At 37.6% G+C, this 25,333-nt stretch overlaps 17 non-coding genes across 17 annotated transcripts; all 17 read right to left on the bottom strand.

Annotated features, from left to right (window-relative positions):
* Positions 1-316: 316 nt before the first annotated feature.
* TRNAF-GAA (transfer RNA phenylalanine (anticodon GAA)) lies at positions 317-389 on the bottom strand. The gene has a single exon. It is a non-coding gene; the product is annotated as a tRNA-Phe (tRNA).
* A 1,097-nt stretch (positions 390-1,486) lies between these two features.
* Positions 1,487-1,559, bottom strand: TRNAF-GAA (transfer RNA phenylalanine (anticodon GAA)). The gene has a single exon. It is a non-coding gene; the product is annotated as a tRNA-Phe (tRNA).
* A 1,664-nt stretch (positions 1,560-3,223) lies between these two features.
* TRNAF-AAA (transfer RNA phenylalanine (anticodon AAA)) lies at positions 3,224-3,296 on the bottom strand. Its single transcript has one exon. It is a non-coding gene; the product is annotated as a tRNA-Phe (tRNA).
* A 1,096-nt stretch (positions 3,297-4,392) lies between these two features.
* On the bottom strand, positions 4,393-4,465 carry TRNAF-GAA (transfer RNA phenylalanine (anticodon GAA)). The gene has a single exon. It is a non-coding gene; the product is annotated as a tRNA-Phe (tRNA).
* Positions 4,466-6,140: 1,675 nt separating this feature from the next.
* Positions 6,141-6,213, bottom strand: TRNAF-AAA (transfer RNA phenylalanine (anticodon AAA)). The gene has a single exon. It is a non-coding gene; the product is annotated as a tRNA-Phe (tRNA).
* Positions 6,214-7,309: 1,096 nt separating this feature from the next.
* On the bottom strand, positions 7,310-7,382 carry TRNAF-GAA (transfer RNA phenylalanine (anticodon GAA)). The gene has a single exon. It is a non-coding gene; the product is annotated as a tRNA-Phe (tRNA).
* Positions 7,383-9,057: 1,675 nt separating this feature from the next.
* Positions 9,058-9,130, bottom strand: TRNAF-AAA (transfer RNA phenylalanine (anticodon AAA)). Its single transcript has one exon. It is a non-coding gene; the product is annotated as a tRNA-Phe (tRNA).
* A 1,096-nt stretch (positions 9,131-10,226) lies between these two features.
* Positions 10,227-10,299, bottom strand: TRNAF-GAA (transfer RNA phenylalanine (anticodon GAA)). The gene has a single exon. It is a non-coding gene; the product is annotated as a tRNA-Phe (tRNA).
* A 493-nt stretch (positions 10,300-10,792) lies between these two features.
* Positions 10,793-10,865, bottom strand: TRNAF-GAA (transfer RNA phenylalanine (anticodon GAA)). Its single transcript has one exon. It is a non-coding gene; the product is annotated as a tRNA-Phe (tRNA).
* A 2,256-nt stretch (positions 10,866-13,121) lies between these two features.
* Positions 13,122-13,194, bottom strand: TRNAF-GAA (transfer RNA phenylalanine (anticodon GAA)). The gene has a single exon. It is a non-coding gene; the product is annotated as a tRNA-Phe (tRNA).
* A 1,664-nt stretch (positions 13,195-14,858) lies between these two features.
* On the bottom strand, positions 14,859-14,931 carry TRNAF-AAA (transfer RNA phenylalanine (anticodon AAA)). The gene has a single exon. It is a non-coding gene; the product is annotated as a tRNA-Phe (tRNA).
* A 1,096-nt stretch (positions 14,932-16,027) lies between these two features.
* TRNAF-GAA (transfer RNA phenylalanine (anticodon GAA)) lies at positions 16,028-16,100 on the bottom strand. Its single transcript has one exon. It is a non-coding gene; the product is annotated as a tRNA-Phe (tRNA).
* A 1,675-nt stretch (positions 16,101-17,775) lies between these two features.
* On the bottom strand, positions 17,776-17,848 carry TRNAF-AAA (transfer RNA phenylalanine (anticodon AAA)). Its single transcript has one exon. It is a non-coding gene; the product is annotated as a tRNA-Phe (tRNA).
* A 1,096-nt stretch (positions 17,849-18,944) lies between these two features.
* Positions 18,945-19,017, bottom strand: TRNAF-GAA (transfer RNA phenylalanine (anticodon GAA)). Its single transcript has one exon. It is a non-coding gene; the product is annotated as a tRNA-Phe (tRNA).
* A 2,241-nt stretch (positions 19,018-21,258) lies between these two features.
* Positions 21,259-21,331, bottom strand: TRNAF-GAA (transfer RNA phenylalanine (anticodon GAA)). The gene has a single exon. It is a non-coding gene; the product is annotated as a tRNA-Phe (tRNA).
* Positions 21,332-22,427: 1,096 nt separating this feature from the next.
* TRNAF-GAA (transfer RNA phenylalanine (anticodon GAA)) lies at positions 22,428-22,500 on the bottom strand. Its single transcript has one exon. It is a non-coding gene; the product is annotated as a tRNA-Phe (tRNA).
* Positions 22,501-24,175: 1,675 nt separating this feature from the next.
* TRNAF-GAA (transfer RNA phenylalanine (anticodon GAA)) lies at positions 24,176-24,248 on the bottom strand. Its single transcript has one exon. It is a non-coding gene; the product is annotated as a tRNA-Phe (tRNA).
* Between the last annotated feature and the right edge of the window lie 1,085 nt (positions 24,249-25,333).

Below are 25,333 nucleotides of genomic sequence, written 5' to 3'. Positions count from 1 at the left end.
CTCAGAAACACAGACCTATATGGCGAGGGTCGGCAAGCTAGGTCATCTGACTACTAACAGTTTTGTATAAGGGGAACTGGAGGCTGATGCAGGCAAAGCTTTACTTTCAATTAAAGGAAGAATTGGGAAATAAAGGAGGCAAAGTTGAATACAAGAGAGGTGGAAGCAAGTTTGAAAGAAAGACAGAAAGTAAATAATATGTTGAATTAATTGTATTGTCGATTATCTTGATAAAAGGTTTTGATCATTATAAACAAAGTCAATATGAGTTGACTCAAAATAGTCTTTGTGGCATGCAAAGCAGAAGTTCAAAATGTGCCGAAACCCGGGATCGAACCAGGGACCTTTAGATCTTCAGTCTAACGCTCTCCCAACTGAGCTATTTCAGCCTGCCAGCAGCTATAGTATTCAGCCTCTTTTTTTGAACAATCCCAGAACAGAGATGCAGAACCTGGATTTTCAATCTGAGGTTAGAGCTGTGTTTTAATGTGTCCTGCATTGTTCAGCAGCTAACTGGTGAAATGGGTGAGTAGCGTTTTTGGGATAAATGTTAGGTCGTTTTTCTTTTAAAACTCTAAGTGGACCAGCACTGTATTACACAGACGTATGTCGCCTGAGTAGGTAAGCTATGTCATCTCAATACTGACAACTTTGTTCAAGGAGAAGTGAAAGCTGATGCAGACAAGAGTTTGCTTTGAAAAAAGTATAAAATGGGATAAATTCGTCATCAAAGCTGATGGCAAGAGAGGTGGAAGCAAGTTTAGAAGGAGGACAGAAAGACAACTTTTTGTTGAAGTTATCATGTTGTTGATCAGTTGATAAAATATTTTGAGAAATAAAGAAAAAAAAACCTAGAGCTGATTTCAAGAAATATTTTGCAAGAATGTAGGATCCCCTCGCACTGTGCTGAAAGTCAGGATTGAATCAGGTACCTTAAGCTCTTCAGTCTAACGATCTCCCAACTGAGATATTTCAGCCAACAAGTCCCTGTGGCCTCCTGATGTATTATTAATAATTGTAGACGATACATACAGAACCTGGTCATTCTATTTTCGTTTATAGTTATGTGTTAAAGTGTCCAGTATCATTCAGCAGGTAACTTGGTCTGATGAGTGAATATCCTTTTTAGGGGACAATGTAGGTAGAATTTTTTTTTCTAAACTCTGAATTGACTTATACTCTGAAACACAGACCTATATGGCCAGGGTGTACAAGCTATGTCATCTGACTACTGACAGTTTTGTATAAGGGGAATTGGAGGCTGATGCAGGCAAAGCTTTACTTTAAAATAAAGCAAGAAGTTTCAAATAAATGAGGCATAGTTGAATACAAGAGAGGTGGAAGCAAGTTTGAAAGGAAGACAGAAAGTAAATAATATGTTGAATTGATTGTGTTGTTGATCAGATTGATAAAAGGTTTTGATAAAGAAGAGCGTTGATTTAACTCCAAACAGCTTTTGTGACATGAAAAGCAGAAGTTGAAATTGTGCCGAAACCCGGGATTGAACCAGGGACCTTTAGATCTTCAGTCTAACGCTCTCCCAACTGAGCTATTTCGGCCTGCTGGTAGTTTGGGTCTTCATCCTTTCTTTTAAACTTCCCAAGAAAATAGATGCTCATCCTCATGCTAGAGCTATGTTTTAAGATGTCCTGTATCATTCATCAGTTAACAGGTGCAATAGGTAAATAGCATTTTTCGGATCCAGGTTAGGTAGCTTTTTTTTTTACTCTGAATGGACTAGCACCATATTACACAGAGGTATTTGGCCTGAGTAGGTAAGCTATGTCATCTGAATACTGAAATCTGTGTTCAAGGAGAAGTGGAAGCTGATGCAGACAAGAGTTTACTTTACAAAAAAGCATGAAATAGGAAACATTTGTAGTCGAAGCTGAATGCAAGAGAGGTGGAAGCAAATTTAGAAGGAGGACAGAAAGACAATTCTATGTTGAATTGATCATGTTGTCGATCAGTTGATCAAATATTTTGATAAATAAAGAAAGAAAAACTTGAGCTGATACCAAGAAATATTTTGTGAGAAGCAAGAAACCTCTCAGACTTTTCCAAAACCCAGCATTGAACAAGGGACTTTTAGATTTTCAATCTAACACTCTCCCAACTGAGCTATTTCATCCAGCTGGCCATTTTGGCTTTCTGTTGTATTTTTGATAATTGTTAAAGATAAATGCAGACCCTGGTCATTCTATCTGCATGTGCAGGTATGTGTTAAATTGTCCAATATTATTCAGCAGCTAAATTGCTCTGATGGGTGAATTTCCTTTTTAGGAGCCAAGTTAGTTAGAAGATGTTTGTAAACTATGAATGGACTTATACTCAGACACACAGACCTATATGGCGAGGGTAGGCAAACTAGGTCATCTGACTACTAACAGTTTTGTATAAGGGGAACTCGAGGCTGATGTAGGCAAAGCTTTACTTTCAATTAAAGGAAGAATTGGCAAATAAAGCAGGTAAAGTTGAATACAAGAGAGGTGGAAGCAAGTTTGACAGAAAGACAGAATGTAAAAAATATGTTGAAATGGTTGTCTTATCGATCAGCTTGATAAAAGGTTTTGATCATTATAAACAACGTCAATATGAGTTGACTCCAAATAGCATTTGTGGCATGCAAAGCAGAAGTTCAAAATGTGCCTAAACCCGGGATTCTTTAGATCTTCAGTCTACTGCTCTCCCAACTGAGCTATTTCATCCAGCTGGCAATTTTGGCTTTCTGTTGTATTTTTTATAATTGTTAAAGAAAAATGCAGAACCTGGTCACTCTATCTGCATGTGCAGTTATGTGTTAAATTGTCCAGTATTATTCAGTAGCTAAATTGGTCTGATGGGTGAATTTCCTTTTTAGGAGCCAAGTTAGTTAGATGATGTTTGTAAACTATGAATGGACTTATACTCAGAAACACAGACCTATATGGCGAGGGTCGGCAAGCTAGGTCATCTGACTACTAACAGTTTTGTATAAGGGGAACTGGAGGCTGATGCAGGCAAAGCTTTACTTTCAATTAAAGGAAGAATTGGGAAATAAAGGAGGCAAAGTTGAATACAAGAGAGGTGGAAGCAAGTTTGAAAGAAAGACAGAAAGTAAATAATATGTTGAATTAATTGTATTGTCGATTATCTTGATAAAATGTTTTGATCATTATAAACAAAGTCAATATGAGTTGACTCAAAATAGTCTTTGTGGCATGCAAAGCAGAAGTTCAAAACGTGCCGAAACCCAGGATCGAACCAGGGACCTTTAGATCTTTAGTCTAACGCTCTCCCAACTGAGCTATTTCGGCCTGCCAGCAGCTATAGCATTCAGCCTCTTTTTTTGAACAATCCCAGAACAGAGATGCAGAACCTGGATTTTCAATCTGAGGTTAGAGCTGTGTTTTAATGTGTCCTGCATTGTTCAGCAGCTAACTGGTGAAATGGGTGAGTAGCGTTTTTGGGATAAATGTTAGGTCGTTTTTCTTTTAAAACTCTAAGTGGACCAGCACTGTATTACACAGACGTATGTCGCCTGAGTAGGTAAGCTATGTCATCTCAATACTGACAACTTTGTTCAAGGAGAAGTGAAAGCTGATGCAGACAAGAGTTTACTTTGAAAAAAGTATAAAATGGGATAAATTCGTCATCAAAGCTGATGGCAAGAGAGGTGGAAGCAAGTTTAGAAGGAGGACAGAAAGACAACTTTTTGTTGAAGTTATCATGTTGTTGATCAGTTGATAAAATATTTTGAGAAATAAAGAAAAAAAAACTAGAGCTGATTTCAAGAAATATTTTGCAACAATGTAGGATCCCCTCGCACTGTGCTGAAAGTCAGGATTGAATCAGGTACCTTAAGCTCTTCAGTCTAACGATCTCCCAACTGAGATATTTCAGCCAACAAGTCCCTGTGGCCTCCTGATGTATTATTAATAATTGTAGACGATACATACAGAACCTGGTCATTCTATTTTCGTTTATAGTTATGTGTTAAAGTGTCCAGTATCATTCAGCAGGTAACTTGGTCTGATGAGTGAATATCCTTTTTAGGGGACAATGTAGGTAGAATTTTTTTTTCTAAACTCTGAATTGACTTATACTCTGAAACACAGACCTATATGGCCAGGGTGTACAAGCTATGTCATCTGACTACTGACAGTTTTGTATAAGGGGAATTGGAGGCTGATGCAGGCAAAGCTTTACTTTAAAATAAAGCAAGAAGTTGCAAATAAATGAGGCATAGTTGAATACAAGAGAGGTGGAAGCAAGTTTGAAAGGAAGACAGAAAGTAAATAATATGTTGAATTGATTGGAGTTAAATCAACGCTCTTCTTTATCAAAACCTTTTATCAATCTGATCAACAACACAAACAGCTTTTGTGACATGAAAAGCAGAAGTTGAAATTGTGCCGAAACCCGGGATTGAACCAGGGACCTTTAGATCTTCAGTCTAACGCTCTCCCAACTGAGCTATTTCGGCCTGCTGGTAGTTTGGGTCTTCATCCTTTCTTTTAAACTTCCCAAGAAAATAGATGCTCAACCTCATGCTAGAGCTATGTTTTAAGATGTCCTGTATCATTCATCAGTTAACGGGTGCAATAGGTAAATAGCATTTTTCGGATCCAGGTTAGGTAGCTTTTTTTTTTACTCTGAATGGACTAGCACCATATTACACAGAGGTATTTGGCCTGAGTAGGTAAGCTATGTCATCTGAATACTGACATCTGTGTTCAAGGAGAAGTGGAAGCTGATGCAGACAAGAGTTTACTTTACAAAAAAGCATGAAATAGGAAACATTTGTAGTCGAAGCTGAATGCAAGAGAGGTGGAAGCAAATTTAGAAGGAGGACAGAAAGACAATTCTATGTTGAATTGATCATGTTGTCGATCAGTTGATCAAATATTTTGATAAATAAAGAAAGAAAAACTTGAGCTGATACCAAGAAATATTTTGTGAGAAGCAAGAAACCTCTCAGACTTTTCCGAAACCCAGCATTGAACAAGGGACTTTTAGATTTTCAATCTAACACTCTCCCAACTGAGCTATTTCATCCAGCTGGCCATTTTGGCTTTCTGTTGTATTTTTGATAATTGTTAAAGATAAATGCAGACCCTGGTCATTCTATCTGCATGTGCAGTTATGTGTTAAATTGTCCAATATTATTCAGCAGCTAAATTGGTCTGATGGGTGAATTTCCTTTTTAGGAGCCAAGTTAGTTAGAAGATGTTTGTAAACTATGAATGGACTTATACTCAGAGACACAGACCTATATGGCGAGGGTAGGCAAACTAGGTCATCTGACTACTAACAGTTTTGTATAAGGGGAACTCGAGGCTGATGCAGGCAAAGCTTTACTTTCAATTAAAGGAAGAATTGGCAAATAAAGCAGGTAAAGTTGAATACAAGAGAGGTGGAAGCAAGTTTGACAGAAAGACAGAATGTAAAAAATATGTTGAAATGGTTGTCTTTTCGATCAGCTTGATAAAAGGTTTTGATCATTATAAACAACGTCAATATGAGTTGACTCCAAATAGCATTTGTGGCATGCAAAGCAGAAGTTCAAAATGTGCCTAAACCCGGGATTGAACCAGGGACCTTTAGATCTTCAGTCTACTGCTCTCCCAACTGAGCTATTTCATCCAGCTGGCAATTTTGGCTTTCTGTTGTATTTTTTATAATTGTTAAAGAAAAATGCAGAACCTGGTCACTCTATCTGCATGTGCAGTTATGTGTTAAATTGTCCAGTATTATTCAGTAGCTAAATTGGTCTGATGGGTGAATTTCCTTTTTAGGAGCCAAGTTAGTTAGATGATGTTTGTAAACTATGAATGGACTTATACTCAGAAACACAGACCTATATGGCGAGGGTCGGCAAGCTAGGTCATCTGACTACTAACAGTTTTGTATAAGGGGAACTGGAGGCTGATGCAGGCAAAGCTTTACTTTCAATTAAAGGAAGAATTGGGAAATAAAGGAGGCAAAGTTGAATACAAGAGAGGTGGAAGCAAGTTTCAAAGAAAGACAGAAAGTAAATAATATGTTGAATTAATTGTATTGTCGATTATCTTGATAAAATGTTTTGATCATTATAAACAAAGTCAATATGAGTTGACTCAAAATAGTCTTTGTGGCATGCAAAGCAGAAGTTCAAAACGTGCCGAAACCCAGGATCGAACCAGGGACCTTTAGATCTTTAGTCTAACGCTCTCCCAACTGAGCTATTTCGGCCTGCCAGCAGCTATAGCATTCAGCCTCTTTTTTTGAACAATCCCAGAACAGAGATGCAGAACCTGGATTTTCAATCTGAGGTTAGAGCTGTGTTTTAATGTGTCCTGCATTGTTCAGCAGCTAACTGGTGAAATGGGTGAGTAGCGTTTTTGGGATAAATGTTAGGTCGTTTTTCTTTTAAAACTCTAAGTGGACCAGCACTGTATTACACAGACGTATGTCGCCTGAGTAGGTAAGCTATGTCATCTCAATACTGACAACTTTGTTCAAGGAGAAGTGAAAGCTGATGCAGACAAGAGTTTACTTTGAAAAAAGTATAAAATGGGATAAATTCGTCATCAAAGCTGATGGCAAGAGAGGTGGAAGCAAGTTTAGAAGGAGGACAGAAAGACAACTTTTTGTTGAAGTTATCATGTTGTTGATCAGTTGATAAAATATTTTGAGAAATAAAGAAAAAAAAACTAGAGCTGATTTCAAGAAATATTTTGCAACAATGTAGGATCCCCTCGCACTGTGCTGAAAGTCAGGATTGAATCAGGTACCTTAAGCTCTTCAGTCTAACGATCTCCCAACTGAGATATTTCAGCCAACAAGTCCCTGTGGCCTCCTGATGTATTATTAATAATTGTAGACGATACATACAGAACCTGGTCATTCTATTTTCGTTTATAGTTATGTGTTAAAGTGTCCAGTATCATTCAGCAGGTAACTTGGTCTGATGAGTGAATATCCTTTTTAGGGGACAATGTAGGTAGAATTTTTTTTTCTAAACTCTGAATTGACTTATACTCTGAAACACAGACCTATATGGCCAGGGTGTACAAGCTATGTCATCTGACTACTGACAGTTTTGTATAAGGGGAATTGGAGGCTGATGCAGGCAAAGCTTTACTTTAAAATAAAGCAAGAAGTTGCAAATAAATGAGGCATAGTTGAATACAAGAGAGGTGGAAGCAAGTTTGAAAGGAAGACAGAAAGTAAATAATATGTTGAATTGATTGGAGTTAAATCAACGCTCTTCTTTATCAAAACCTTTTATCAATCTGATCAACAACACAAACAGCTTTTGTGACATGAAAAGCAGAAGTTGAAATTGTGCCGAAACCCGGGATTGAACCAGGGACCTTTAGATCTTCAGTCTAACGCTCTCCCAACTGAGCTATTTCGGCCTGCTGGTAGTTTGGGTCTTCATCCTTTCTTTTAAACTTCCCAAGAAAATAGATGCTCAACCTCATGCTAGAGCTATGTTTTAAGATGTCCTGTATCATTCATCAGTTAACGGGTGCAATAGGTAAATAGCATTTTTCGGATCCAGGTTAGGTAGCTTTTTTTTTTACTCTGAATGGACTAGCACCATATTACACAGAGGTATTTGGCCTGAGTAGGTAAGCTATGTCATCTGAATACTGACATCTGTGTTCAAGGAGAAGTGGAAGCTGATGCAGACAAGAGTTTACTTTACAAAAAAGCATGAAATAGGAAACATTTGTAGTCGAAGCTGAATGCAAGAGAGGTGGAAGCAAATTTAGAAGGAGGACAGAAAGACAATTCTATGTTGAATTGATCATGTTGTCGATCAGTTGATCAAATATTTTGATAAATAAAGAAAGAAAAACTTGAGCTGATACCAAGAAATATTTTGTGAGAAGCAAGAAACCTCTCAGACTTTTCCGAAACCCAGCATTGAACAAGGGACTTTTAGATTTTCAATCTAACACTCTCCCAACTGAGCTATTTCATCCAGCTGGCCATTTTGGCTTTCTGTTGTATTTTTGATAATTGTTAAAGATAAATGCAGACCCTGGTCATTCTATCTGCATGTGCAGTTATGTGTTAAATTGTCCAATATTATTCAGCAGCTAAATTGGTCTGATGGGTGAATTTCCTTTTTAGGAGCCAAGTTAGTTAGAAGATGTTTGTAAACTATGAATGGACTTATACTCAGAGACACAGACCTATATGGCGAGGGTAGGCAAACTAGGTCATCTGACTACTAACAGTTTTGTATAAGGGGAACTCGAGGCTGATGCAGGCAAAGCTTTACTTTCAATTAAAGGAAGAATTGGCAAATAAAGCAGGTAAAGTTGAATACAAGAGAGGTGGAAGCAAGTTTGACAGAAAGACAGAATGTAAAAAATATGTTGAAATGGTTGTCTTTTCGATCAGCTTGATAAAAGGTTTTGATCATTATAAACAACGTCAATATGAGTTGACTCCAAATAGCATTTGTGGCATGCAAAGCAGAAGTTCAAAATGTGCCTAAACCCGGGATTGAACCAGGGACCTTTAGATCTTCAGTCTACTGCTCTCCCAACTGAGCTATTTCATCCAGCTGGCAATTTTGGCTTTCTGTTGTATTTTTTATAATTGTTAAAGAAAAATGCAGAACCTGGTCACTCTATCTGCATGTGCAGTTATGTGTTAAATTGTCCAGTATTATTCAGTAGCTAAATTGGTCTGATGGGTGAATTTCCTTTTTAGGAGCCAAGTTAGTTAGATGATGTTTGTAAACTATGAATGGACTTATACTCAGAAACACAGACCTATATGGCGAGGGTCGGCAAGCTAGGTCATCTGACTACTAACAGTTTTGTATAAGGGGAACTGGAGGCTGATGCAGGCAAAGCTTTACTTTCAATTAAAGGAAGAATTGGGAAATAAAGGAGGCAAAGTTGAATACAAGAGAGGTGGAAGCAAGTTTCAAAGAAAGACAGAAAGTAAATAATATGTTGAATTAATTGTATTGTCGATTATCTTGATAAAATGTTTTGATCATTATAAACAAAGTCAATATGAGTTGACTCAAAATAGTCTTTGTGGCATGCAAAGCAGAAGTTCAAAACGTGCCGAAACCCGGGATCGAACCAGGGACCTTTAGATCTTTAGTCTAACGCTCTCCCAACTGAGCTATTTCGGCCTGCCAGCAGCTATAGTATTCAGCCTCTTTTTTTGAACAATCCCAGAACAGAGATGCAGAACCTGGATTTTCAATCTGAGGTTAGAGCTGTGTTTTAATGTGTCCTGCATTGTTCAGCAGCTAACTGGTGAAATGGGTGAGTAGCGTTTTTGGGATAAATGTTAGGTCGTTTTTCTTTTAAAACTCTAAGTGGACCAGCACTGTATTACACAGACGTATGTCGCCTGAGTAGGTAAGCTATGTCATCTCAATACTGACAACTTTGTTCAAGGAGAAGTGAAAGCTGATGCAGACAAGAGTTTACTTTGAAAAAAGTATAAAATGGGATAAATTCGTCATCAAAGCTGATGGCAAGAGAGGTGGAAGCAAGTTTAGAAGGAGGACAGAAAGACAACTTTTTGTTGAAGTTATCATGTTGTTGATCAGTTGATAAAATATTTTGAGAAATAAAGAAAAAAAAACTAGAGCTGATTTCAAGAAATATTTTGCAAGAATGTAGGATCCCCTCGCACTGTGCTGAAAGTCAGGATTGAATCAGGTACCTTAAGCTCTTCAGTCTAACGATCTCCCAACTGAGATATTTCAGCCAACAAGTCCCTGTGGCCTCCTGATGTATTATTAATAATTGTAGACGATACATACAGAACCTGGTCATTCTATTTTCGTTTATAGTTATGTGTTAAAGTGTCCAGTATCATTCAGCAGGTAACTTGGTCTGATGAGTGAATATCCTTTTTAGGGGACAATGTAGGTAGAATTTTTTTTTCTAAACTCTGAATTGACTTATACTCTGAAACACTGACCTATATGGCCAGGGTGTACAAGCTATGTCATCTGACTACTGACAGTTTTGTATAATGGGAATTGGAGGCTGATGCAGGCAAAGCTTTACTTTAAAATAAAGCAAGAAGTTGCAAATAAATGAGGCGTAGTTGAATACAAGAGAGGTGGAAGCAAGTTTGAAAGGAAGACAGAAAGTAAATAATATGTTGAATTGATTGGAGTTAAATCAACGCTCTTCTTTATCAAAACCTTTTATCAATCTGATCAACAACACAAACAGCTTTTGTGACATGAAAAGCAGAAGTTGAAATTGTGCCGAAACCCGGGATTGAACCAGGGACCTTTAGATCTTCAGTCTAACGCTCTCCCAACTGAGCTATTTCGGCCTGCTGGTAGTTTGGGTCTTCATCCTTTCTTTTAAACTTCCCAAGAAAATAGATGCTCAACCTCATGCTAGAGCTATGTTTTAAGATGTCCTGTATCATTCATCAGTTAACGGGTGCAATAGGTAAATAGCATTTTTCGGATCCAGGTTAGGTAGCTTTTTTTTTTACTCTGAATGGACTAGCACTATATTACACAGAGGTATTTGGCCTGAGTAGGTAAGCTATGTCATCTGAATACTGAAATCTGTGTTCAAGGAGAAGTGGAAGCTGATGCAGACAAGAGTTTACTTTACAAAAAAGCATGAAATAGGAAACATTTGTAGTCGAAGCTGAATGCAAGAGAGGTGGAAGCAAATTTAGAAGGAGGACAGAAAGACAATTCTATGTTGAATTGATTGTGTTGTTGATCAGATTGATAAAAGGTTTTGATAAAGAAGAGCGTTGATTTAACTCCAAACAGCTTTTGTGACATGAAAAGCAGAAGTTGAAATTGTGCCGAAACCCGGGATTGAACCAGGGACCTTTAGATCTTCAGTCTAACGCTCTCCCAACTGAGCTATTTCGGCCTGCTGGTAGTTTGGGTCTTCATCCTTTCTTTTAAACTTCCCAAGAAAATAGATGCTCATCCTCATGCTAGAGCTATGTTTTAAGATGTCCTGTATCATTCATCAGTTAACAGGTGCAATAGGTAAATAGCATTTTTCGGATCCAGGTTAGGTAGCTTTTTTTTTTACTCTGAATGGACTAGCACCATATTACACAGAGGTATTTGGCCTGAGTAGGTAAGCTATGTCATCTGAATACTGAAATCTGTGTTCAAGGAGAAGTGGAAGCTGATGCAGACAAGAGTTTACTTTACAAAAAAGCATGAAATAGGAAACATTTGTAGTCGAAGCTGAATGCAAGAGAGGTGGAAGCAAATTTAGAAGGAGGACAGAAAGACAATTCTATGTTGAATTGATCCTGTTGTCGATCAGTTGATCAAATATTTTGATAAATAAAGAAAGAAAAACTTGAGCTGATACCAAGAAATATTTTGTGAGAAGCAAGAAACCTCTCAGACTTTTCCGAAACCCAGCATTGAACAAGGGACTTTTAGATTTTCAATCTAACACTCTCCCAACTCAGCTATTTCATCCAGCTGGCCATTTTGGCTTTCTGTTGTATTTTTGATAATTGTTAAAGATAAATGCAGACCCTGGTCATTCTATCTGCATGTGCAGTTATGTGTTAAATTGTCCAATATTATTCAGCAGCTAAATTGGTCTGATGGGTGAATTTCCTTTTTAGGAGCCAAGTTAGTTAGAAGATGTTTGTAAACTATGAATGGACTTATACTCAGACACACAGACCTATATGGCGAGGGTAGGCAAACTAGGTCATCTGACTACTAACAGTTTTGTATAAGGGGAACTCGAGGCTGATGTAGGCAAAGCTTTACTTTCAATTAAAGGAAGAATTGGCAAATAAAGCAGGTAAAGTTGAATACAAGAGAGGTGGAAGCAAGTTTGACAGAAAGACAGAATGTAAAAAATATGTTGAAATGGTTGTCTTATCGATCAGCTTGATAAAAGGTTTTGATCATTATAAACAACGTCAATATGAGTTGACTCCAAATAGCATTTGTGGCATGCAAAGCAGAAGTTCAAAATGTGCCTAAACCCGGGATTGAACCAGGGACCTTTAGATCTTCAGTCTAACACTCTCCCAACTGAGATATTTCGGCCTGCCAGCAGCTATAGTATTCAGCCTCTTTTTTTGAACAATCCCAGAACAGAGATGCAGAACCTGGATTTTCAATCTGAGGTTAGAGCTGTGTTTTAATGTGTCCTGCATTGTTCAGCAGCTAACTGGTGAAATGGGTGAGTAGCGTTTTTGGGATAAATGTTAGGTCGTTTTTCTTTTAAAACTCTGAGTGGACCAGCACTGTATTACACAGACGTATGTCGCCTGAGTAGGTAAGCTATATCATCTCAATACAGACAACTTTGTTCAAGGAGAAGTGAAAGCTGATGCAGACAAGAGTTTACTTTGAAAAAAGTATAAAATGGGATAAATTCGTCATCAAAGTTGATGGCAAGAGAGGTGGAAGCAAGTTTAGAAGGAGGACAGAAAGACAACTTTTTGTTGAAGTTATCATGTTGTTGATCAGTTGATAAAATATTTTGAGAAATAAAGAAAAAAAAACTAGAGCTGATTTCAAGAAATATTTTGCAAGAATGTAGGATCCCCTCGCACTGTGCTGAAAGTCAGGATTGAATCAGGTACCTTAAGCTCTTCAGTCTAACGATCTCCCAACTGAGATATTTCAGCCAACAAGTCCCTGTGGCCTCCTGATGTATTATTAATAATTGTAGACGATACATACAGAACCTGGTCATTCTATTTTTGTTTATAGTTATGTGTTAAAGTGTCCAGTATCATTCAGCAGGTAACTTGGTCTGATGAGTGAATATCCTTTTTAGGGGACAAGGTAGGTAGAATTTTTTTTTCTAAACTCTGAATTGACTTATACTCTGAAACACAGACCTATATGGCCAGGGTGTACAAGCTATGTCATCTGACTACTGACAGTTTTGTATAAGGGGAATTGGAGGCTGATGCAGGCAAAGCTTTACTTTAAAATAAAGCAAGAAGTTGCAAATAAATGAGGCATAGTTGAATACAAGAGAGGTGGAAGCAAGTTTGAAAGGAAGACAGAAAGTAAATAATATGTTGAATTGATTGTGTTGTTGATCAGATTGATAAAAGGTTTTGATAAAGAAGAGCGTTGATTTAACTCCAAACAGCTTTTGTGACATGAAAAGCAGAAGTTGAAATTGTGCCGAAACCCGGGATTGAACCAGGGACCTTTAGATCTTCAGTCTAACGCTCTCCCAACTGAGCTATTTCGGCCTGCTGGTAGTTTGGGTCTTCATCCTTTCTTTTAAACTTCCCAAGAAAATAGATGCTCATCCTCATGCTAGAGCTATGTTTTAAGATGTCCTGTATCATTCATCAGTTAACAGGTGCAATAGGTAAATAGCATTTTTCGGATCCAGGTTAGGTAGCTTTTTTTTTTACTCTGAATGGACTAGCACCATATTACACAGAGGTATTTGGCCTGAGTAGGTAAGCTATGTCATCTGAATACTGAAATCTGTGTTCAAGGAGAAGTGGAAGCTGATGCAGACAAGAGTTTACTTTACAAAAAAGCATGAAATAGGAAACATTTGTAGTCGAAGCTGAATGCAAGAGAGGTGGAAGCAAATTTAGAAGGAGGACAGAAAGACAATTCTATGTTGAATTGATCATGTTGTCGATCAGTTGATCAAATATTTTGATAAATAAAGAAAGAAAAACTTGAGCTGATACCAAGAAATATTTTGTGAGAAGCAAGAAACCTCTCAGACTTTTCCAAAACCCAGCATTGAACAAGGGACTTTTAGATTTTCAATCTAACACTCTCCCAACTGAGCTATTTCATCCAGCTGGCCATTTTGGCTTTCTGTTGTATTTTTGATAATTGTTAAAGATAAATGCAGACCCTGGTCATTCTATCTGCATGTGCAGGTATGTGTTAAATTGTCCAATATTATTCAGCAGCTAAATTGCTCTGATGGGTGAATTTCCTTTTTAGGAGCCAAGTTAGTTAGAAGATGTTTGTAAACTATGAATGGACTTATACTCAGACACACAGACCTATATGGCGAGGGTAGGCAAACTAGGTCATCTGACTACTAACAGTTTTGTATAAGGGGAACTCGAGGCTGATGTAGGCAAAGCTTTACTTTCAATTAAAGGAAGAATTGGCAAATAAAGCAGGTAAAGTTGAATACAAGAGAGGTGGAAGCAAGTTTGACAGAAAGACAGAATGTAAAAAATATGTTGAAATGGTTGTCTTATCGATCAGCTTGATAAAAGGTTTTGATCATTATAAACAACGTCAATATGAGTTGACTCCAAATAGCATTTGTGGCATGCAAAGCAGAAGTTCAAAATGTGCCTAAACCCGGGATTCTTTAGATCTTCAGTCTACTGCTCTCCCAACTGAGCTATTTCATCCAGCTGGCAATTTTGGCTTTCTGTTGTATTTTTTATAATTGTTAAAGAAAAATGCAGAACCTGGTCACTCTATCTGCATGTGCAGTTATGTGTTAAATTGTCCAGTATTATTCAGTAGCTAAATTGGTCTGATGGGTGAATTTCCTTTTTAGGAGCCAAGTTAGTTAGATGATGTTTGTAAACTATGAATGGACTTATACTCAGAAACACAGACCTATATGGCGAGGGTCGGCAAGCTAGGTCATCTGACTACTAACAGTTTTGTATAAGGGGAACTGGAGGCTGATGCAGGCAAAGCTTTACTTTCAATTAAAGGAAGAATTGGGAAATAAAGGAGGCAAAGTTGAATACAAGAGAGGTGGAAGCAAGTTTGAAAGAAAGACAGAAAGTAAATAATATGTTGAATTAATTGTATTGTCGATTATCTTGATAAAATGTTTTGATCATTATAAACAAAGTCAATATGAGTTGACTCAAAATAGTCTTTGTGGCATGCAAAGCAGAAGTTCAAAACGTGCCGAAACCCAGGATCGAACCAGGGACCTTTAGATCTTTAGTCTAACGCTCTCCCAACTGAGCTATTTCGGCCTGCCAGCAGCTATAGCATTCAGCCTCTTTTTTTGAACAATCCCAGAACAGAGATGCAGAACCTGGATTTTCAATCTGAGGTTAGAGCTGTGTTTTAATGTGTCCTGCATTGTTCAGCAGCTAACTGGTGAAATGGGTGAGTAGCGTTTTTGGGATAAATGTTAGGTCGTTTTTCTTTTAAAACTCTAAGTGGACCAGCACTGTATTACACAGACGTATGTCGCCTGAGTAGGTAAGCTATGTCATCTCAATACTGACAACTTTGTTCAAGGAGAAGTGAAAGCTGATGCAGACAAGAGTTTACTTTGAAAAAAGTATAAAATGGGATAAATTCGTCATCAAAGCTGATGGCAAGAGAGGTGGAAGCAAGTTTAGAAGGAGGACAGAAAGACAACTTTTTGTTGAAGTTATCATGTTGTTGATCAGTTGATAAAATATTTTGAGAAATAAAGAAAAAAAAACTAGAGCTGATTTCAAGAAATATTTTGCAACAATGTAGGATCCCCTCGCACTGTGCTGAAAGTCAGGATTGAATCAGGTACCTTAAGCTCTTCAGTCTAACGATCTCCCAACTGAGATATTTCAGCCAACAAGTCCCTGTGGCCTCCTGATGTATTATTAATAATTGTAGACGATACATACAGAACCTGGTCATTCTATTTTCGTTTATAGTTATGTGTTAAAGTGTCCAGTATCATTCAGCAGGTAACTTGGTCTGATGAGTGAATATCCTTTTTAGGGGACAATGTAGGTAGAATTTTTTTTTCTAAACTCTGAATTGACTTATACTCTGAAACACAGACCTATATGGCCAGGGTGTACAAGCTATGTCATCTGACTACTGACAGTTTTGTATAAGGGGAATTGGAGGCTGATGCAGGCAAAGCTTTACTTTAAAATAAAGCAAGAAGTTGCAAATAAATGAGGCATAGTTGAATACAAGAGAGGTGGAAGCAAGTTTGAAAGGAAGACAGAAAGTAAATAATATGTTGAATTGATTGGAGTTAAATCAACGCTCTTCTTTATCAAAACCTTTTATCAATCTGATCAACAACACAAACAGCTTTTGTGACATGAAAAGCAGAAGTTGAAATTGTGCCGAAACCCGGGATTGAACCAGGGACCTTTAGATCTTCAGTCTAACGCTCTCCCAACTGAGCTATTTCGGCCTGCTGGTAGTTTGGGTCTTCATCCTTTCTTTTAAACTTCCCAAGAAAATAGATGCTCAACCTCATGCTAGAGCTATGTTTTAAGATGTCCTGTATCATTCATCAGTTAACGGGTGCAATAGGTAAATAGCATTTTTCGGATCCAGGTTAGGTAGCTTTTTTTTTTACTCTGAATGGACTAGCACCATATTACACAGAGGTATTTGGCCTGAGTAGGTAAGCTATGTCATCTGAATACTGACATCTGTGTTCAAGGAGAAGTGGAAGCTGATGCAGACAAGAGTTTACTTTACAAAAAAGCATGAAATAGGAAACATTTGTAGTCGAAGCTGAATGCAAGAGAGGTGGAAGCAAATTTAGAAGGAGGACAGAAAGACAATTCTATGTTGAATTGATCATGTTGTCGATCAGTTGATCAAATATTTTGATAAATAAAGAAAGAAAAACTTGAGCTGATACCAAGAAATATTTTGTGAGAAGCAAGAAACCTCTCAGACTTTTCCGAAACCCAGCATTGAACAAGGGACTTTTAGATTTTCAATCTAACACTCTCCCAACTCAGCTATTTCATCCAGCTGGCCATTTTGGCTTTCTGTTGTATTTTTGATAATTGTTAAAGATAAATGCAGACCCTGGTCATTCTATCTGCATGTGCAGTTATGTGTTAAATTGTCCAATATTATTCAGCAGCTAAATTGGTCTGATGGGTGAATTTCCTTTTTAGGAGCCAAGTTAGTTAGAAGATGTTTGTAAACTATGAATGGACTTATACTCAGAGACACAGACCTATATGGCGAGGGTAGGCAAACTAGGTCATCTGACTACTAACAGTTTTGTATAAGGGGAACTCGAGGCTGATGCAGGCAAAGCTTTACTTTCAATTAAAGGAAGAATTGGCAAATAAAGCAGGTAAAGTTGAATACAAGAGAGGTGGAAGCAAGTTTGACAGAAAGACAGAATGTAAAAAATATGTTGAAATGGTTGTCTTTTCGATCAGCTTGATAAAAGGTTTTGATCATTATAAACAACGTCAATATGAGTTGACTCCAAATAGCATTTGTGGCATGCAAAGCAGAAGTTCAAAATGTGCCTAAACCCGGGATTGAACCAGGGACCTTTAGATCTTCAGTCTACTGCTCTCCCAACTGAGCTATTTCATCCAGCTGGCAATTTTGGCTTTCTGTTGTATTTTTTATAATTGTTAAAGAAAAATGCAGAACCTGGTCACTCTATCTGCATGTGCAGTTATGTGTTAAATTGTCCAGTATTATTCAGTAGCTAAATTGGTCTGATGGGTGAATTTCCTTTTTAGGAGCCAAGTTAGTTAGATGATGTTTGTAAACTATGAATGGACTTATACTCAGAAACACAGACCTATATGGCGAGGGTCGGCAAGCTAGGTCATCTGACTACTAACAGTTTTGTATAAGGGGAACTGGAGGCTGATGCAGGCAAAGCTTTACTTTCAATTAAAGGAAGAATTGGGAAATAAAGGAGGCAAAGTTGAATACAAGAGAGGTGGAAGCAAGTTTGAAAGAAAGACAGAAAGTAAATAATATGTTGAATTAATTGTATTGTCGATTATCTTGATAAAATGTTTTGATCATTATAAACAAAGTCAATATGAGTTGACTCAAAATAGTCTTTGTGGCATGCAAAGCAGAAGTTCAAAACGTGCCGAAACCCGGGATCGAACCAGGGACCTTTAGATCTTTAGTCTAACGCTCTCCCAACTGAGCTATTTCGGCCTGCCAGCAGCTATAGTATTCAGCCTCTTTTTTTGAACAATCCCAGAACAGAGATGCAGAACCTGGATTTTCAATCTGAGGTTAGAGCTGTGTTTTAATGTGTCCTGCATTGTTCAGCAGCTAACTGGTGAAATGGGTGAGTAGCGTTTTTGGGATAAATGTTAGGTCGTTTTTCTTTTAAAACTCTAAGTGGACCAGCACTGTATTACACAGACGTATGTCGCCTGAGTAGGTAAGCTATGTCATCTCAATACTGACAACTTTGTTCAAGGAGAAGTGAAAGCTGATGCAGACAAGAGTTTACTTTGAAAAAAGTATAAAATGGGATAAATTCGTCATCAAAGCTGATGGCAAGAGAGGTGGAAGCAAGTTTAGAAGGAGGACAGAAAGACAACTTTTTGTTGAAGTTATCATGTTGTTGATCAGTTGATAAAATATTTTGAGAAATAAAGAAAAAAAAACTAGAGCTGATTTCAAGAAATATTTTGCAAGAATGTAGGATCCCCTCGCACTGTGCTGAAAGTCAGGATTGAATCAGGTACCTTAAGCTCTTCAGTCTAACGATCTCCCAACTGAGATATTTCAGCCAACAAGTCCCTGTGGCCTCCTGATGTATTATTAATAATTGTAGACGATACATACAGAACCTGGTCATTCTATTTTCGTTTATAGTTATGTGTTAAAGTGTCCAGTATCATTCAGCAGGTAACTTGGTCTGATGAGTGAATATCCTTTTTAGGGGACAATGTAGGTAGAATTTTTTTTTCTAAACTCTGAATTGACTTATACTCTGAAACACAGACCTATATGGCCAGGGTGTACAAGCTATGTCATCTGACTACTGACAGTTTTGTATAATGGGAATTGGAGGCTGATGCAGGCAAAGCTTTACTTTAAAATAAAGCAAGAAGTTGCAAATAAATGAGGCGTAGTTGAATACAAGAGAGGTGGAAGCAAGTTTGAAAGGAAGACAGAAAGTAAATAATATGTTGAATTGATTGGAGTTAAATCAACGCTCTTCTTTATCAAAACCTTTTATCAATCTGATCAACAACACAAACAGCTTTTGTGACATGAAAAGCAGAAGTTGAAATTGTGCCGAAACCCGGGATTGAACCAGGGACCTTTAGATCTTCAGTCTAACGCTCTCCCAACTGAGCTATTTCGGCCTGCTGGTAGTTTGGGTCTTCATCCTTTCTTTTAAACTTCCCAAGAAAATAGATGCTCAACCTCATGCTAGAGCTATGTTTTAAGATGTCCTGTATCATTCATCAGTTAACGGGTGCAATAGGTAAATAGCATTTTTCGGATCCAGGTTAGGTAGCTTTTTTTTTTACTCTGAATGGACTAGCACTATATTACACAGAGGTATTTGGCCTGAGTAGGTAAGCTATGTCATCTGAATACTGAAATCTGTGTTCAAGGAGAAGTGGAAGCTGATGCAGACAAGAGTTTACTTTACAAAAAAGCATGAAATAGGAAACATTTGTAGTCGAAGCTGAATGCAAGAGAGGTGGAAGCAAATTTAGAAGGAGGACAGAAAGACAATTCTATGTTGAATTGATTGTGTTGTTGATCAGATTGATAAAAGGTTTTGATAAAGAAGAGCGTTGATTTAACTCCAAACAGCTTTTGTGACATGAAAAGCAGAAGTTGAAATTGTGCCGAAACCCGGGATTGAACCAGGGACCTTTAGATCTTCAGTCTAACGCTCTCCCAACTGAGCTATTTCAGCCTGCTGGTAGTTTGGGTCTTCATCCTTTCTTTTAAACTTCCCAAGAAAATAGATGCTCATCCTCATGCTAGAGCTATGTTTTAAGATGTCCTGTATCATTCATCAGTTAACAGGTGCAATAGGTAAATAGCATTTTTCGGATCCAGGTTAGGTAGCTTTTTTTTTTACTCTGAATGGACTAGCACCATATTACACAGAGGTATTTGGCCTGAGTAGGTAAGCTATGTCATCTGAATACTGAAATCTGTGTTCAAGGAGAAGTGGAAGCTGATGCAGACAAGAGTTTACTTTACAAAAAAGCATGAAATAGGAAACATTTGTAGTCGAAGCTGAATGCAAGAGAGGTGGAAGCAAATTTAGAAGGAGGACAGAAAGACAATTCTATGTTGAATTGATCCTGTTGTCGATCAGTTGATCAAATATTTTGATAAATAAAGAAAGAAAAACTTGAGCTGATACCAAGAAATATTTTGTGAGAAGCAAGAAACCTCTCAGACTTTTCCGAAACCCAGCATTGAACAAGGGACTTTTAGATTTTCAATCTAACACTCTCCCAACTCAGCTATTTCATCCAGCTGGCCATTTTGGCTTTCTGTTGTATTTTTGATAATTGTTAAAGATAAATGCAGACCCTGGTCATTCTATCTGCATGTGCAGTTATGTGTTAAATTGTCCAATATTATTCAGCAGCTAAATTGGTCTGATGGGTGAATTTCCTTTTTAGGAGCCAAGTTAGTTAGAAGATGTTTGTAAACTATGAATGGACTTATACTCAGACACACAGACCTATATGGCGAGGGTAGGCAAACTAGGTCATCTGACTACTAACAGTTTTGTATAAGGGGAACTCGAGGCTGATGTAGGCAAAGCTTTACTTTCAATTAAAGGAAGAATTGGCAAATAAAGCAGGTAAAGTTGAATACAAGAGAGGTGGAAGCAAGTTTGACAGAAAGACAGAATGTAAAAAATATGTTGAAATGGTTGTCTTATCGATCAGCTTGATAAAAGGTTTTGATCATTATAAACAACGTCAATATGAGTTGACTCCAAATAGCATTTGTGGCATGCAAAGCAGAAGTTCAAAATGTGCCTAAACCCGGGATTGAACCAGGGACCTTTAGATCTTCAGTCTACTGCTCTCCCAACTGAGCTATTTCATCCAGCTGGCAATTTTGGCTTTCTGTTGTATTTTTTATAATTGTTAAAGATAAATGCAGAACCTGGTCACTCTATCTGCATGTGCAGTTATGTGTTAAATTGTCCAGTATTATTCAGTAGCTAAATTGGTCTGATGGGTGAATTTCCTTTTTAGGAGCCAAGTTAGTTAGATGATGTTTGTAAACTATGAATGGACTTATACTCAGAAACACAGACCTATATGGCGAGGGTCGGCAAGCTAGGTCATCTGACTACTAACAGTTTTGTATAAGGGGAACTGGAGGCTGATGCAGGCAAAGCTTTACTTTCAATTAAAGGAAGAATTGGGAAATAAAGGAGGCAAAGTTGAATACAAGAGAGGTGGAAGCAAGTTTGAAAGAAAGACAGAAAGTAAATAATATGTTGAATTAATTGTATTGTCGATTATCTTGATAAAAGGTTTTGATCATTATAAACAAAGTCAATATGAGTTGACTCAAAATAGTCTTTGTGGCATGCAAAGCAGAAGTTCAAAATGTGCCGAAACCCGGGATCGAACCAGGGACCTTTAGATCTTCAGTCTAACACTCTCCCAACTGAGCTATTTCGGCCTGCCAGCAGCTATAGTATTCAGCCTCTTTTTTTGAACAATCCCAGAACAGAGATGCAGAACCTGGATTTTCAATCTGAGGTTAGAGCTGTGTTTTAATGTGTCCTGCATTGTTCAGCAGCTAACTGGTGAAATGGGTGAGTAGCGTTTTTGGGATAAATGTTAGGTCGTTTTTCTTTTAAAACTCTGAGTGGACCAGCACTGTATTACACAGACGTATGTCGCCTGAGTAGGTAAGCTATGTCATCTCAATACTGACAACTTTGTTCAAGGAGAAGTGAAAGCTGATGCAGACAAGAGTTTACTTTGAAAAAAGTATAAAATGGGATAAATTCGTCATCAAAGTTGATGGCAAGAGAGGTGGAAGCAAGTTTAGAAGGAGGACAGAAAGACAACTTTTTGTTGAAGTTATCATGTTGTTGATCAGTTGATAAAATATTTTGAGAAATAAAGAAAAAAAAACTAGAGCTGATTTCAAGAAATATTTTGCAAGAATGTAGGATCCCCTCGCACTGTGCTGAAAGTCAGGATTGAATCAGGTACCTTAAGCTCTTCAGTCTAACGATCTCCCAACTGAGATATTTCAGCCAACAAGTCCCTGTGGCCTCCTGATGTATTATTAATAATTGTAGACGATACATACAGAACCTGGTCATTCTATTTTCGTTTATAGTTATGTGTTAAAGTGTCCAGTATCATTCAGCAGGTAACTTGGTCTGATGAGTGAATATCCTTTTTAGGGGACAAGGTAGGTAGAATTTTTTTTTCTAAACTCTGAATTGACTTATACTCTGAAACACAGACCTATATGGCCAGGGTGTACAAGCTATGTCATCTGACTACTGACAGTTTTGTATAATGGGAATTGGAGGCTGATGCAGGCAAAGCTTTACTTTAAAATAAAGCAAGAAGTTGCAAATAAATGAGGAGTAGTTGAATACAAGAGAGGTGGAAGCAAGTTTGAAAGGAAGACAGAAAGTAAATAATATGTTGAATTGATTGGAGTTAAATCAACGCTCTTCTTTATCAAAACCTTTTATCAATCTGATCAACAACACAAACAGCTTTTGTGACATGAAAGGCAGAAGTTGAAATTGTGCCGAAACCCGGGATTGAACCAGGGACCTTTAGATCTTCAGTCTAACGCTCTCCCAACTGAGCTATTTCGGCCTGCTGGTAGTTTGGGTCTTCATCCTTTCTTTTAAACTTCCCAAGAAAATAGATGCTCAACCTCATGCTAGAGCTATGTTTTAAGATGTCCTGTATCATTCATCAGTTAACGGGTGCAATAGGTAAATAGCATTTTTCGGATCCAGGTTAGGTAGCTTTTTTTTTTACTCTGAATGGACTAGCACTATATTACACAGAGGTATTTGGCCTGAGTAGGTAAGCTATGTCATCTGAATACTGAAATCTGTGTTCAAGGAGAAGTGGAAGCTGATGCAGACAAGAGTTTACTTTACAAAAAAGCATGAAATAGGAAACATTTGTAGTCGAAGCTGAATGCAAGAGAGGTGGAAGCAAATTTAGAAGGAGGACAGAAAGACAATTCTATGTTGAATTGATCATGTTGTCGATCAGTTGATCAAATATTTTGATAAATAAAGAAAGAAAAACTTGAGCTGATACCAAGAAATATTTTGTGAGAAGCAAGAAACCTCTCAGACTTTTCCGAAACCCAGCATTGAACAAGGGACTTTTAGATTTTCAATCTAACACTCTCCCAACTGAGCTATTTCATCCAGCTGGCCATTTTGGCTTTCTGTTGTATTTTTGATAATTGTTAAAGATAAATGCAGACCCTGGTCATTCTATCTGCATGTGCAGTTATGTGTTAAATTGTCCAATGTTATTCAGCAGCTAAATTGGTCTGATGGGTGAATTTCCTTTTTAGGAGCCAAGTTAGTTAGAAGATGTTTGTAAACTATGAATGGACTTATACTCAGACACACAGACCTATGTGGCGAGGGTAGGCAAACTAGGTCATCTGACTACTAACAGTTTTGTATAAGGGGAACTCGAGGCTGATGCAGGCAAAGCTTTACTTTCAATTAAAGGAAGAATTGGCAAATAAAGCAGGTAAAGTTGAATACAAGAGAGGTGGAAGCAAGTTTGACAGAAAGACAGAATGTAAAAAATATGTTGAAATGGTTGTCTTTTCGATCAGCTTGACAAAAGGTTTTGATCATTATAAACAACGTCAATATGAGTTGACTCCAAATAGCATTTGTGGCATGCAAAGCATAAGTTCAAAATGTGCCTAAACCCGGGATTGAACCAGGGACCTTTAGATCTTCAGTCTACTGCTCTCCCAACTGAGCTATTTCATCCAGCTGGCAATTTTGGCTTTCTGTTGTATTTTTTATAATTGTTAAAGATAAATGCAGAACCTGGTCACTCTATCTGCATGTGCAGTTATGTGTTAAATTGTCCAGTATTATTCAGTAGCTAAATTGGTCTGATGGGTGAATTTCCTTTTTAGGAGCCAAGTTAGTTAGATGATGTTTGTAAACTATGAATGGACTTATACTCAGAAACACAGACCTATATGGCGAGGGTCGGCAAGCTAGGTCATCTGACTACTAACAGTTTTGTATAAGGGGAACTGGAGGCTGTTGCAGGCAAAGCTTTACTTTCAATTAAAGGAAGAATTGGGAAATAAAGGAGGCAAAGTTGAATACAAGAGAGGTGGAAGCAAGTTTGAAAGAAAGACAGAAAGTAAATAATATGTTGAATTAATTGTATTGTCGATTATCTTGATAAAAGGTTTTGATCATTATAAACAAAGTCAATATGAGTTGACTCAAAATAGTCTTTGTGGCATGCAAAGCAGAAGTTCAAAATGTGCCGAAACCCGGGATCGAACCAGGGACCTTTAAATCTTCAGTCTAACGCTCTCCCAACTGAGCTATTTCGGCCTGCCAGCAGCTATAGTATTCAGCCTCTTTTTTTGAACAATCCCAGAACAGAGATGCAGAACCTGGATTTTCAATCTGAGGTTAGAGCTGTGTTTTAATGTGTCCTGCATTGTTCAGCAGCTAACTGGTGAAATGGGTGAGTAGCGTTTTTGGGATAAATGTTAGGTCGTTTTTCTTTTAAAACTCTAAGTGGACCAGCACTGTATTACACAGACGTATGTCGCCTGAGTAGGTAAGCTATGTCATCTCAATACTGACAACTTTGTTCAAGGAGAAGTGAAAGCTGATGCAGACAAGAGTTTGCTTTGAAAAAAGTATAAAATGGGATAAATTCGTCATCAAAGCTGATGGCAAGAGAGGTGGAAGCAAGTTTAGAAGGAGGACAGAAAGACAACTTTTTGTTGAAGTTATCATGTTGTTGATCAGTTGATAAAATATTTTGAGAAATAAAGAAAAAAAAACCTAGAGCTGATTTCAAGAAATATTTTGCAAGAATGTAGGATCCCCTCGCACTGTGCTGAAAGTCAGGATTGAATCAGGTACCTTAAGCTCTTCAGTCTAACGATCTCCCAACTGAGATATTTCAGCCAACAAGTCCCTGTGGCCTCCTGATGTATTATTAATAATTGTAGACGATACATACAGAACCTGGTCATTCTATTTTCGTTTATAGTTATGTGTTAAAGTGTCCAGTATCATTCAGCAGGTAACTTGGTCTGATGAGTGAATATCCTTTTTAGGGGACAATGTAGGTAGAATTTTTTTTCTAAACTCTGAATTGACTTATACTCTGAAACACAGACCTATATGGCCAGGGTGTACAAGCTATGTCATCTGACTACTGACAGTTTTGTATAAGGGGAATTGGAGGCTGATGCAGACAAAGCTTTACTTTAAAATAAAGCAAGAAGTTTCAAATAAATGAGGCATAGTTGAATACAAGAGAGGTGGAAGCAAGTTTGAAAGGAAGACAGAAAGTAAATAATATGTTGAATTGATTGTGTTGTTGATCAGATTGATAAAAGGTTTTGATAAAGAAGAGCGTTGATTTAACTCCAAACAGCTTTTGTGACATGAAAAGCAGA

Source organism: Triturus cristatus, chromosome 8 (assembly GCF_964204655.1).
Source record: "Triturus cristatus chromosome 8, aTriCri1.1, whole genome shotgun sequence".
Taxonomy (NCBI): domain Eukaryota; kingdom Metazoa; phylum Chordata; class Amphibia; order Caudata; family Salamandridae; genus Triturus; species Triturus cristatus.
This window is presented reverse-complemented; position numbering and strand designations above follow the sequence as displayed.